The 12,933-nt window shown below is 38.8% G+C and overlaps 1 protein-coding gene and 1 non-coding gene across 5 annotated transcripts in view; both read right to left on the bottom strand.

Annotated features, from left to right (window-relative positions):
• Positions 1–12,933, bottom strand: part of Arhgap18 (Rho GTPase activating protein 18) — a 178,555-nt gene that overhangs the window by 103,240 nt on the left and 62,382 nt on the right. The window lies entirely within an intron of this gene.
• On the bottom strand, positions 3,111–3,181 carry Trnaa-cgc (transfer RNA alanine (anticodon CGC)). Its single transcript has one exon. It is a non-coding gene; the product is annotated as a tRNA-Ala (tRNA).

Below are 12,933 nucleotides of genomic sequence, written 5' to 3'. Positions count from 1 at the left end.
CCCTTTGAATTCAGTCATAACATCAAATGTCCGCATGAAACAGCCTCAGCTTTCAATAACCCATTTCAGAACTCTGGCTTGCTGTCTCACAGGATGAAGTACCAGGAGAAAAAGAGTCCAATAATTCACTATAGAAGACCAACCCAAAGCCAGTTCTCAGCATCAGAGGTCTCAGGCAAAGCCATCGTCTGGACTGCTAGAACCCTGGAGCTAGATTTACTCCAACCTCTGGAGATGGGAGAGGATCTTCTACTTAGAATAATTGTCAAATTAGTCTCTGGTTATGGGTGGTAGGAAACATAAGGCCAAAATTGTATGAAAATGAACAGGATGAAGTAACTTCAAAATTCCAGGCCAAACCTGAGGAACCATTATGCCTCTTACACTTCAGGAATTAAGATAGTAGAGGCTCAACTGAATCTCTTTCCAAACCATCTGATGGAACATAGGCCCTCATGACCCTGACCTGCCTCCTTCTCTTGTCACCTAGATAGAACTTCTACCATTCTAGAATCTTTAAAGCCAGTGAGCCTATTTTACATTCCTACCTACAAGTATCCCTTAATTCTATTCATCCCTAAGGATATCCCCTAAAAACTTAAAATATCCCAGTGGAGAAAATCTAATACAAATGTTAATTACCTATATATTTTCACCATTTACTTTCTTCTCATTCCAGATCTCCACAAGTATATAAATTCAATCCTTAGCAGCTCAAGCAATCCTTAGCAGCTCAAGCAAAAATAAAAACAACCACTTTATACCATATGATGCCAATGTAATTATATTTCCATTTCATCTGGGCTATTGACATTTTTTCTACTTTTACAAACGAAGTGGATAAATTCATTCATTTAATTTCTGCTTAAAATAGATCGACATGAAGACAAATGCAAAACAAATAACCAATCAAAATCCACAGGACATTCATTGTAGGGCAAGCACCGTGAGGCAGCCCAAAAACATAAAACATTGTATTTCACCTTGTTCCCAAAGAGCATAGTGAGCAAGCTCACAGGTTGGGGAGTCCATTATCTCTCTCCTCTTCCCCATTCACTGCCTTGCTTTCATGACGCATAAGGGCCAGGCAGCAACATAAAAAGTCTATTGTTCGCTCCCACTATAGCTCATCATGCAATATCCTTCCATTCCACTGAAAAGCCTGTGTTCTCTTACCCAGTTCATTTTAGCTTATTAAATTGACCATTTAACAAATAGGCCAACATAACAGACCATTCTGTATTTAGAGAATCCTAGACTTTTAAAAAAGAAGGGTCACTGGAGATCCAGTGTAGCAAGATAGATATTGCATCAATCCCATCATGCTTTGTGGAGAAAAGATTCCCCACACCCACATCCCCAGCCTCTACAGGGCTGAACAAAGAGAAGATAATACAGTTTCTATGAGCATGAAGCCATGCCAGGGTTACAAAAGACATAATGCAACGCTTGCCATTTTTAGATGCCAAGCCAGAATCCTGAGGTGACTATCAGAGTACATTTGAATTATTTCCATGTGGCCACGGGCTAGCTTCCCTTTTGATCAGAGCCTAGAGCAAAAGATAAGGCCCAAGATGAGTCACAGACTAAGAGAAAGCAAAACAACTGGGCCCTAAGGTCTGTGGTATACTTATTGGGGCAGGTGTTTCTAACTGTTGGGTAAGATAGTAAAATTATTAATGTATACTTAGCAAATTAAACTAAAACTCTAGAAATATAATAAAACAGATTATCTCAAAGTATCACATAATCAGCAAACATATACTGACTGCATACAGCATGGCTAATATTAATGTTGAGATTCAGAAATAAAGAAAGAAAACAATCTGTTAATGGTTCCATGAGTTTATATTCTATAGAAGCTAGAATAACTAAAAAAATGTGGCTGAGCAGAAACAAAAGAGTGGGGGGAAAAGTTTTAGTATGCCTATTTGGAAAAAAAATTACATATATACTGTCTTTTTTTCTTAATCAAGGAGAGACAAAACCCTAAAAATGCATTTGTTTTACCAGAAGGGCATAGCTTGATAACACTATCTTCTACTGCCTGTTCAAATGGTGTCTCTTGCTTCTCCTGCCATTATTTTTTTTCCAGCCTTGCAGCTTGAATTGAGGGCCTGGGCACTATCCCTTTTTTTTTTGCTCAAGCCTAGCACTCTACCAATTGAGCAACAGCGCCACTTCTGGCTTTTTCTGTTTATGTGGTACTGAGAAATTGAACCCAGGGCTTCACACATGCTAAGCAAGCACACTACCATTCCCAGCCCTCTCCTGCTATCTTTATGTCATACTTTCAAATAGTCATTCTCAGACTCCAGGGGGTGGGGGAAACATTGGTTTTACTTTGTCATTGTTGCTATTATTATTGTTATTATTACTATTGTAATCATAATTATTATTATTTATTGTAGTGTTAGGTACTAAACCCGAGCCTTAAAATCCAGAACAGGTACTCTGTGTCATATCCACAATCCAGAAGAAAAAATTCTTTTTTACTATTTGGAGTAAAAATAATTACCAGAGAGAAAATGCTTTTAAATTTACAAGCCCTTTTTAGAAATAAAAAAAAACAAAACTGAACAACTTGAATTGGTCTCATTCCATTAAAATCACACACACCTGTTGTAATCCCAGCCCTAGAACATGAGGGAGGCAAATTGAAAGTTCCAGGCCAGTTTGGGTTATCTTGGGAAACCTTATCTCACCACAGGGAATAAAAAGGTAGTTGAATTCAGCCAAGGATAAGTAAACAAAATGAAGTGCTTTATAGTTTAACTGGAAGTATGAATTATGGACAAGAATGTCACCAAATAACTAGAAGAGGAAAGCTGAGAGAGGTCAAGATGTCAAGGATGGTAGGTCAGAAATGACAAGGTTTCCTTCTTTCCATCTCTGTTGAAGCAGCCCAGTTTCCTTCTAACAATGAATCACAAAGAACCAACATGCGCAGTCCCCTAGTACAGAGTGGAGGAGGTGAGTGAGAAACCCATTAAGAATCATAAAGGGATACAGGGAGGACTGGGGAGGACTGGGGAGAGGTCATAGTTGGAGACTCTTGCTAAGAAAGGAATGCTGAGAAAACACGTGGGAGAAAATTACTTTTTCATTGTTGGTAGTACTAGAGATTGAACCTGGGGCCTTGTGCATGCGAAGCACACGCTCTACCACTGAGCTACACTCCAGCCCCAGAAAATTACTTTTTTAAAATGTGGATTGAAAAAAAAGAGGGAACAGAGGTCAAGAAACAGACCTTGCCAATGTGAGAGGACTGAAGTACAGATGAGGGTTAAGTTACAGCAAATGAAAAAATCCACATCTGTGAAATGTGAGGGAGAGAAAAACAAAGCAGGCCTGAGTGGGACAGATAGTGATGACTCAGATGTCACAAGCAGAGAGCTGGCAGCATGTCTGCCTGGGACAGGGAGGAAGTAGGAGAGGAAATGATGCATGCGGTGGCTATGCAGTGCTATAAATGGTGACATCTCTGTGGTTTCCCCCCAGGGGAGGGGGAGAAATGCATGGGTGAAACATTCTGTGTTTGGTATCTCCATTAAAACTGAACTGTGAAGATGTGAGGATTAGCAACCATGGAATTATACAGACAGCATATCTAGGAATGTGAATGTGTGTGCATGAAAGAAAAAACAAAAAAAATCCTAAGGAAAGGGAAAATTCAACAGCTGCTAATTCTCGGTACTCATTTATTTTTCTGAATTGACTTTCCCGAGACGATGTCATGTTGGGAGAATTTCTGTCATTTCATAGTTTACTGTGTCAGAATACGGTATGTTTGTTGACAGGTTTCTAGGACACAGATAATCACACACAGAACAAGTCTTCCAAGTTCAAGTATTACCAAATTTTGAACATGCTGGGAGGACTCCAAGACAGAAAACAATGTAGAGCCACTGGTCCAACACCTGCCAGTACTGGGGCTTGAACTTAGGGTCTCCCAACTTGCTAGGCTGGGGCTCTACTGCTGAATCACACCTCCAGAAGAAGTGGCTCCACTCCTGTGAATCCATAGTAAGTAGTCTGCATGGTCTATCACCTGATGACTTTCATATATTTAATGTTGCACATTAATTAAGCTGACCTTTACTCAGATGAATGATATAGTCCAAGATAATTCAGCCCAATAAAGCGATTAAATCTAAAATCTGACACAATGAAATCTTTCCTAAGATCTTAAAAAAAAAAAAAGCCCTCCCGAGTTATGAAGGATACCAACACTAAGATTTTCTACTATTAAATACAACACTTCGAGCAGTGTAATTGGGTACTTTCAAAGCAAAATGGTGGCACGCACCTGTATTCCTAGCACTCTATAGAGAATGAGACAGGAGGATTTCAAAGTCAAGGCCTGAGCTCCCTAGTGAGGCTCTGTTTCACAAACACAACAAAATAAATATACAAGAGTAAACTGAGAATATCCAATATGCAAGTTCACTGAGGTAATGAGCAGAATTCCACTTCTCTTAGATTCAGGCTGTGTACACTGGACACACGGTAGTAACCAAGAGATGTCACGGACTCTGGAGCTGGACTATGCTGCTGTCCATTCTACTTGGAAAAACTTATATTAAGCAAAGTGAGCCAGATCCAAAGAAACATGTTTCCTCATTGGTTATAACTAGATTGTTCCTCTGTATGGAAAAAGCAAAAAAAAAAATTACACTTGAACATGATAAAATATACAGGACCTTAAAACTGTTCACACAGTGAGACTAAAGGAGCATAGGAAAGGATCAAAGGGTCACATGTGTGAATAGGAACATATAAAGTAATGTTTATGAAAATGAACGGCAAGAAATGGAAACAAGAAGTCTACTTCTTCTCCCCTCCTTCCCTAGTTTCCATTTCTATACCTTTTGTCTTGTATGTAAGTGTTTTGCAGCAGGTAAGGGGTAACACAGAAATGGAGGGCCAAAGGGTGAAGAATACAGCAGGAATCCTTATCAGACTGAAAATGAACTATACAACTTGTGGGGAAAGAAAGTCAGGAGGTAAACACTGAGAGGAAACAAGAGAAGAGCTAACATTGTTCAGAAAGAAATGTACTCATTATCTGACATACGTAAGTGTAACCCCTCTGGACATCCCCTTTACAATAAAAAGAAGTCTAATAAATAATTACCTGTGTAAGGAATTCTGAGCAAGCCGAGTAAATGATTATCACCTTGCATAAAGCAAATTTTCTACTGAAATATGCAATGATAAACAAATTTTTTAGTCTATCTAGTGTAACCATGAACCCTGTTGATCATGGAAGAGATAATTTGATAATCTTTCCATATTCAAACACAATTGCTTTTCTCCTCTTGTACTTCCTCTAATTTTACCCTCTAACCTATATATAAAGATGAATACCGTTCTTACTAGGGTTCTTTGAAATTAACAGTATGCCAAGACTGAGCTGCCTAGCTGTTTTATTCCTCTACTGTTTCATGTTCTTCCTTCCCCTAGAAAACTGAGGGAACTTCTTTATCCACATCCTAGTATGTTAGAAAAAAAAAAAATCTGCAAAGCCAAAAGCAAACTATCTCCATGGTAGCAGAAAATAGAAAAGCTGCACGGAAGAAATCTGATTCAATTTCTCTTTTACAAAAATTTGTAATAACCAGATTTCCCACAATGCCATACAACCTCTGTAAACTCAGTTCTGAGAATGTCTGCAGGTCATATTTCTGGATAAAGAAAGAATATCTCCCACTTCCACAAAGAGTCACCCAATGATGATGGATACTCAGTGGATATACTGAACACAGGTACATGTCATCTTCCTCAGTCGCATTCGCCTTTGCACTACCCTCTGCAGGCTGGGCTGTTCCTCCTCTCAGCCATCCCTACCATGTTCCTTCTACATTCCCTGCATGATTGGTAGGGAATGCAAAAAAATAAATACAATAAATAAAACCACCCAGACCCACCCCCAAGTCTGGCCAATGAGAGCAGTTTCTAGACTAGCGTGCCACCCAATAAGATATCAGACAAAAGGCTACCTAAAAAAATTGGCCTCAACCTCCCAAACTTTCTGTCCCTACTATTTCAAGTGTCCTGTCCTCCAGCCAAATTTAGTATTAACCCCATCCAAATTTTCCTCCCCACAGAATGCACTTTATCTTCTTCCCCCCAAATTTAATCCTATCACCAAAAAGAAATACAAACTCTTCTCTGACCTTTGGATATAAAACATCATATCTACTCACCAAAGACTTGTACTAAATCAAATTCAATGGCTAACTTCTTTGCTTGCAAACACATATATGTAACAGAGATCATCATTCCTGGTTATAAATTTTAATTCCTTTATAGGACACTATCTCTGTATAGCACAGCGGAACCACATGAGAGCGGCTACTTTGTGAACCCCAAGCAAGGAGTTGCCACAGTTTTGTTTTTTTAAAAACATGTCTGGTGGACTCTGGATGTGTTTCAAGTGGTTGAGAGCTAAGCATAGGCCTTTAGTTCAATCTCTGGTAGTAAAGAAAAAAAAATAATTTCCTCATTGACAGGTGCTAGACCTGTTGCTAAAAGACAAAGTTGCTCCAGTGACAATTTCACCTAGAAATTTGGTAGATAGAAAGTAAGAGCATTGAACCAGGTGCTAATGGCTCACACCTGTAATCCTAGCTACTCAGGAAGCTAAGCTCTGACGATCATGGTTTGAAGCCAGCTCAGGAAGAAAAGTCTGTGATACTCATCTCCAATTAACCACCAGAAAACTGGAAGTAGCACTGTGGCTCAAAGTGGTAGTGTACAAAAGAGCTCAGGGACAATGCCCAGGTCCAAAGTTCAAGCCCCACAAATGCCCCTTCTTGAACACACACACACACACCCACACACACACACACGCACACGAGCCTTGTATCTAACTACTGTCTAATAGAAAAATTATGTATTTTCTCTCTACTCTCAAGAATCTCAATTTCCATAAGATTAAGAAGTAGATTCTAGCTAATTATTTAGTATACCAACTTACATGTGCCCTTACTCTTATTCTTTAAATAAATATTGAACTATCAGAACCAATGGGGTAAAATTTAAATATCTAGAGAAATAAATGGGTGAACTACTAATTAATAGTCATCTTTGAATCCTCATCAGGAACTTATTTGAATTATTTCATTTTATTACAGTTTTACTTAATTGTACAAAAGGCCATCAACCCGACATGTCACTCCATCTTGATCAATGGTGCTCCTTAGCATAGAGTTGAAAAGCAATGATTTCCTTCTCCAGGAAATAAAGGATCTTCCCCTAATAGCAGCTATGTATTTATGCTGTATTTGTCACTGAAACCTTTAACAGAATACTTCCCTATGGATGCAGGAACGAAAACCCACTCACACATTATAATTTTCCATTAAAATTCTCTTTTCGCCTAATGCCAGAAATCACTGTGAGATATCAGAATGCATAAATATGTGGATCCCTATCTGTCCTCTGTTTCCTCGCTCAAAATATTACACATTTGCCTGTCACAAGGACCTAAGAGGACAGTATTCCTATAAAACAATTGTCCATGCAACACCTCTACTCTTAACATCCCAGCCTTCAGTTTCCATGTTGAATTTTATTTTATTTATTTTTGGCCAGTCCTGGGGCTCGAACTCATGGCTTGGGCACTGTCCTTGAGCTTTCTCAAAGTAAACACTCTATCACTTGAGCCACAGCACCACTTCCAGTTTTTTCTGTGTATGTGGAATAGAACTCAGGGCCTCATGCATGCTGGGCAAGCACTCTACCAGTAGGCCACACTTCCAAACCTCCATATTGAATTTTAAAACTACCAAGAAGTTTCCCCATATTTTTTTTTTGCCACTCCTGGGCCTTGAACTTAGGACCTGAGCACTGTCCTTGGGCTTTACAAGGCTAGAGTTCTACCACTTGTGCCACAGCACCACTTCCGGCTTTTTTCTATGTATATGGTACTGAACCCAGGTGTTTGTGCATGCTAGGCAAGCTACCACTAGGCCAAACTCCCAGCCAAGTTCCCCCATTTTAAAATGAACTTTTCCCCTAATTTTGAAAGGATGCTGATTCATTCCTGTCTTCACTGTATGGGTCTAATGTCAATAATGAGTAGCCATTAAAAAATGCTTTGGCTAAGTAGTCCACTTATATTTCACCCATTTCAATATCAACATAAATACCTTATCCAAGTAATCATGTCTGCATGTAAGAGGATTTGCATGGAAATTATAAAGACTAAATGTACCAATGACTTATTCAGGATACTAATATTTTCATAAGCATGCGATGCCTAATGTGGTATAATCCATAAAAATAAATAACACTGTGGCTAAACTAAATATATGCTCATTAGATAGTCTTACAAATACTATCCTTTGAATGGAAGGCCTTTAAATATCTGAAATAGCTCAGATACAAGGAGTACATTTTTTATCCCCATCTCAAGGAATCTATCTCTATGTGTAACATGTAATTTCTCCAAATGCAATAGAATCCACATTCTGAGTAGAATAAAACATGACAACTGAGACAAGCTTCACTAAAAATGCTTTCTCTCAAGGAAACAGTTTCAATCATTTCTTCAAGAGGCTTAGATTATAATAATTTCAGGTTCAAGCTAACTGTTTACATTAAGTTCATTTTCAAATAATTAATATTTTCCTCATTAACTTTTCCCAAGGTATCATACAAGTAAAACACTCAGTGATGTTATCACTTTGAAACTATTCATAGAGGATACATATTGAAAATATAACATTATAAAGATCTTGAGAATTTTGCATTCATCTCATCAAGAAGAAAACTATTTCATCCTTCAATTTCATAAGCTTAACAGCACATCACTGTTGAAAAGATCCACAAGAGACTAAGATTTCATAGGTTCACACAATACTAGGAAATTGTCCTTAAATTTCTCTCTGACTGAGATCTCTGTGCTAATACAGCTTACTTGATGTCGTTCTTTAGCTATAAACTTTCTGCTACAATGCGAGAACTGGTATCTTGGTAAGAGCTCAGAAAGACTTACCCTGAACCTCCGCCATCTTCCCGGAATCTGCTTCCTTAACTTTCTAAAATTGCAAGTTCTCGTCAACACTATCAACATTTATTGAACACAAACTACTTTTGTGATATGTTTAAAAGATACTGGTTGCATGACAAACGTCATTCTACATGTTAATCATTTACATATTGAGCTAAATGTAGGGCAATCTTCTGATGCCCTGAGAATATAATGCATATTATATTATTGCGTGGAATCATTACAACTTAAATGGCTATTCAATCACTAATTTAGTTCGTGAATAATAAGGCAGTTATTATGTGTACATAATAACTTGTAGGGCAGAGGAAGTGAATGAAGCAGAAACGATCTTCCACAAATGTATACTAACTCATACCCTAAGCCCAGCAGACCTTGACCCCAGTTCTTATCAGCACACTGATTAGCCATGATTCAGGAAAAAGGAAGTAGGGGCAGGGAGAACAAAAGTATGCAGACTCTTACTATCCCGACTGACAGGTCTACCTTAACCTCAAAATAATTCTGTTCACTGTAATCACTTTCTAAGGAAGCTAGCTGCTAGTTCTTAATGAAATCCAATCTTTCAACTATTTTTTTTTCAATCCGTAATTCCAGACAAAAACCTGAAAAGCAGCTCTTTACATGCATTAAAACTAGCCACATGTTCAGCACACAAAATATGGTATTTTGAATTCTGGCAAATAAAAAAACAAATAAATGAAAGAACATCTGGCCCACCAGGCACTTTCCTGTCTACTCACCCAGGAAGCATAATGGAGTGGATGTGGCTTGCCTTGTAATGACAACGACCCAAAGGCTTTTTAGCAGATAGGTCACCAATATGTCAGTTTTCTTCTTCCCAGTTTTCAGGTCACCATAGAGTGCTAAGAGGTGAGTCTTCCAACAAAGGAAGAGCTGAACTGCATTGTAGAGCCCCCCCCCCACTCTTGGTTAGCTTGTGGTGGGTTCCCTTAACTTTGCCTGTGTCTACTACATTATCACCTACATTGCCTTGAGTGCTGCAGATACATTTCTGGTCATGGCCAACCCATGCCAGGCCTGGGATTTCCTCAGTGCTGACAAGGCCTGGCACCTCTGAATATTTGATGGTACCAACTGCCTCTTCCTTCCACAAAGATTTTTTCTTCTAGATCCCAGCCTATTGTTCTGTTCATGACTCTGCTTCCTTAGGTTGAGATACTTGAGATCACTGGGCCAAGAAAGGGCTCAGCCTGACATGTTTGTCAATTTCATTTAGATACTGTGAAATGTTTTCTCCCCTTCATTCTTCCCAAATAGACGGGCTTCAAAGAAGCATGAAGTTTGCTTGAGCAGGAACTCTGTTTCTCAGGATAATACGATCAAGCCTGAGTTCCCTAACAACGCACAAGTCTTCCCAGCTTCCTCTTCTCCCAGCACTGGTTTATAGATCTAGCAGTTTTGGACAAACCTCCTCCTGCAAACCATTTGCCTTAAGTATGAAGAAATTTTATAATGTCAAGGAGCTTAAGGTGGCACATCATATATCAAGATAATTTGTAAAGCCATGGGGACATTGCTCGGAGAACTTGTTTTCATGCAGTCAACAGCAGAAATGTCCAAGACTAGCAGGGAAGTTTGAGTGGACACAAAACTCTAGTTTGCTGAGGTTTGCTGAGGGCATTCACAGAAGCATGTCACACAGGGACACCTTGGCTGGCAAATCAACTATTTACTCACAGGTCTAGATTTGGGACCAAGAATAAGACAGTCCCCTTGCCTTTGGCTTGCTGACAAATTTCGATTACTCTTTCTAAAAGAGCTGCTTCTGGTTAATATTTATGAAATAAGATACTCTGAGGGCTCACAACTGTCTCGAGCTAAAGACCAAATACAGTATTTTTTTTTTCTTTTGGGTCGGTTGTGGAGCTTGGACTCTGGGTCTGGGTGCTGTCCCTGAGCTCTTCAGCTCAAGGCCATGGCTCTACCACTCGAGCCACAGCACCACTTTCAGGTTTCTGGTGGGTGATTGGAGATAAGAGTCTCACAGTCTTTTCTGCCTGGGCTGGATTTGAACCATGATCCTCAGATCTCAGCCTCCTGAGTAGCTAGGATTACAGGTGTAAGAGTATTTTATTCTAGGACTTTCTAGTTTAAGATAAGCCAGGACTTTAATGTCATTAATGTCACCACTCCTGGAAGAACTTAAATGACCATTTGAAACGGTGTTATTCACTAGCCACTGTGAGAATTCTGCTGCTTCTCATCTAAAAGAATGACCCATTCAGATGTAAGTGCAAAAATCCAATGCAACAGAAAGGAGACTAAACCTTCCTTCACTGTGGACAAACATTTGGTGACAGACTCACAATTGACTCACTGTTTAATTTCTATGGGCTAAGGAACGTCTGATTAGTCTTTCAGCAACAGAGATGATGGTGGTCTTGACTGTAGTTTTTGAAGTCTTATTTTGTGACTGTGTCACATTCATTGCAAAAGGTTTTCAATTCATTTGAAGAGTTTCCAGGTTGCAAGTGCTTATTGGTGGAGAGAAAAGCCCCCAAACCAATGCCATCTCCTCTGCTTTAACTACAGGAAACCCAACTTCCCCATCAGCTCCAGCAGTGACCACAACAGCTAGGGCTCACCACTTCAAATTCTGACGGAAGATCCTGATCACATCTGGCACAGATGTCATCAGCACACAGAGTAGCTACTGCCTTTCATACACAAAAGACGCAACCCCATTTACTCAACAACCTTTAATACAATGAAAATGGCCAAGGTTCAACTGAAGATTTGGTGTATAAGCAAGTTGTGTGATCTGGGACCAGTTGGCCCACATGCCTTAAGACGAGGAAAATAATTCTCTCCTATGAGGATTAAATAAATTCCACCAAGTACTCTGGAACATAGTAAGTACTCAATAAATATTTGATTTTCTTTTCCTCTGTGATACAATTTGCCCCAGTTACATGAATAGCTGACCACAAAATGCCAGGAGACACCTCAAGGCAACAGAAAATTATTTAGTAAATGGCAAGATTTTGTAAAAAGAAAAAAAAATTTCTGTGTAGTAAATAGCATCTTGGTATCTGAGAGGAACTGGACTTCCCAAAGGACTTATTTTACTAGCAGTGAATAGCTTATGAGTCAGATAAGAACAACCTTCTCTAAACACTAAAAGAAGTGGAGTTTTTATTTTGAAAACAAGCCCAAGCTACTAGATTTTAAAGCATTGTGCTGTATTTAAGCTTGTTCTGCACAGACATCTACAAGTCACTTTACGTTTACAAAAATTGGAAATACAATTACTTCTATTCATAGAATATGAATAGCATAGTGACATTATATTACCCATGTCCAAATATCAAATTCTAGCCCTGTCATTTATTAGCAGGACAACCTCTGATAACTTAATTCACATCCCTGCACTACTGTTTTTTTGTCTAGAAAATGATGCTAATACTATTTAGCTAACTAGATTGTCTGAACTAAGGCTAAGAGCTAACACTTATTACAATGACTCTCACCTGAAAACAATATTCTCCAAGAAAGCACCAAGACTGTCCAATCCTTTCAGGGAAAAAACAACATACCACATCTATCCAAGACACAAGCCAGTTCTGAAACACACACACACACACACACAACATTATGACAATAGTACTTATATAAATATAATTGTCACAGTTAAATGCAAAACCACTTAAAATTCTACTGAAGAAACATTAGAAAGATTACCTGTTGCCTCTAGACAGTAACATGGTCCATACATCATCACTGACACTACATGTTTTCAACATGTCCATATTATACAAAAAAGAAGTCACTAAAGTTACTTCTTCCACATTACATTGAAAATGTCAGATTTGATTTGGGTCATATTGGATTTGGGAAATATTCCGTTTCTGAAAGAATGATGTTCTATGGAGCTTGGCTGTTGTTATTCT

This window comes from Megascapheus bottae, chromosome 8 (genome assembly GCF_031878675.1).
Source record: "Megascapheus bottae isolate mThoBot1 chromosome 8, mThoBot2.hap1, whole genome shotgun sequence".
In the NCBI taxonomy this organism is placed as follows: domain Eukaryota; kingdom Metazoa; phylum Chordata; class Mammalia; order Rodentia; family Geomyidae; genus Megascapheus; species Megascapheus bottae.
This window is presented reverse-complemented; position numbering and strand designations above follow the sequence as displayed.